Raw genomic sequence first — 1,919 nt, 5'->3', positions numbered from 1 at the left:
CTCTTGCTCAGGCTGGTCTTGAACTCCTGATCTCAAGCAATTCTCCTGCCTCAGCCTCCCAGAGTGCTAGGATTATGAGTGTGAGCCAGCTTGCCTTGCCGGTAGACCTGTTTTTAGGAGAGGTGGGAAACAATGGACTTTCTGGAATATAGAACAAAAGATATATGCATCTGCTTTAAGCATCTTTTTATTAGTGCAATGCGTGGCTTACTTCATAAATAGTAAAACCTAAGCCTTGGCAGCATTTTAATACTCCAGGGACTGCAACAAATGTGAAAAGGGCTTATTTGTTCATGGGAAGATCTAAATGGGTTATAGAATAATTAGAAAACCCAATTCAAAATAAATGTTGACTGAGAGCTGTTCCTGGCAGGTGGAGTGTCTGCCACTTGGATGCATCTGAATCATCATCACAGAGTGGGCGAGGACCTGAGTTGGCATCTCCTCCAGCTTCCCCAGCCTCCAGTCCTGGAATTGATTCTTTGACAATTTAGAGGGTTGAACATGCCCAGGACTCCGTTGGCAGCTTAGCTCATGGGTGCTCGCCCAGCTCTAAGTTTGTAAAGTCCTCCTGTGGCCTCTAACTGCTGGCCTGCTCTCTGGAACTTGCCAGAGTGAACCTCCCTTCTGCAAGACAGGTTTTCTAATACTCGAAGTTGGGTCTCATGTGTCTCCTAATCTGCCCTTTTCCTTTTCAAGGCTGCTTCTGTGGATCTGGATCCTTCTGAGGTTGCTCACTTAATCAAAGGGGATGAACTGGCGAGAGGAGAGGAGAGGAGAGGAGAGGAGAGGAGAGGAGAGGAGAGGAGAGTGCTTTAACCCAGCAAATAGCAGTGCCTGTGCTTCTCCAAAAGGCCCAGGTGCACTTTTTCAGGCCAGCACCCAATCTCACTCAGCTGTTCTTCCCTGGCAGAGTTTCCAGACCTTTCACCAACCTGCAGGACAGTTCTCTGGGTGGCTTTGGACTGACCCAGTTCTCCCCACTTTCTCACTTACAGTTCTCGAGAATAAGTGCAGAATGTGCTGGGAAGGCAACATCCTGAGATAGGGAGGGACCCTCTGGAGCAGCTTGAATTCTGTTCCAGTTCCTCCCTAGAAACAGGATGTCCTTCAACACTTTATCCGAGCAACTCATATTCCCCCGGGGTATAAAACTCAGGGCAGGTTACTTTTGGGGGGACCTTCAGCTGCAGTGCAAGCGAAGCATGTGCAGACAAGATTCCATCCACTCCAGGCAGCTTTTCTGAGCATTGAGGGACAAATTCACAATGAATCCCAGGCTTCTGTTGTCCCTTACTGCCTATCTGTAAGTATTCAATAATAAACCGGCCTCATGGGACTTGTGTGTGAGTGTTCTGTCTCACTGGACTCTGACAAGTTGGTAACCGGTGCACAGTGAACCTGCTTCATTCGTCCTGGAGGTCACCACTAGATGGACATCAATTAGCCAATGGTCTTAAAAAGGGTGCCCAGTGCAGGAATGAAACATGGCAGGTATAGTCTGGTCAGAGCCCCCTTCTCTGGGCAGTATACTTGTAGGTGGTTGGGAAAGTTGAGATTCATCTACCTCCTTTTGGCTGTAATTTAACATTTCCTGAACATCTTTTACAAATTATTATTTTATTATGTAAATTATGTAATATAGTACAATCAGTTCGGAAAACAATTTGACATAGTAAAATTGACACAGCAATTCTATTTTTAGGTATATACTGTAGAGAATCTCTGGCACATACGTACCAGGAGACATGTAAAAGAATGTTCATAGTACCATTGACTTTAACAGCAACAAAAACAAACAAATGAACAAACAAAACTGGAAATATCCCAAATGTCCAATGATAGAAAAATGAGTAAATATATTGTTTATTCATTTTTTCTCCTATTTCTTTATTGTAGTAAAATACAATGTAAAATTT

Source organism: Propithecus coquereli, unplaced genomic scaffold (genome assembly GCF_000956105.1).
Source record: "Propithecus coquereli isolate 6110/MARCELLA unplaced genomic scaffold, Pcoq_1.0 Scaffold12451, whole genome shotgun sequence".
NCBI lineage: Eukaryota > Metazoa > Chordata > Mammalia > Primates > Indriidae > Propithecus > Propithecus coquereli.
Note: the sequence above shows the minus strand (reverse complement) of the source record.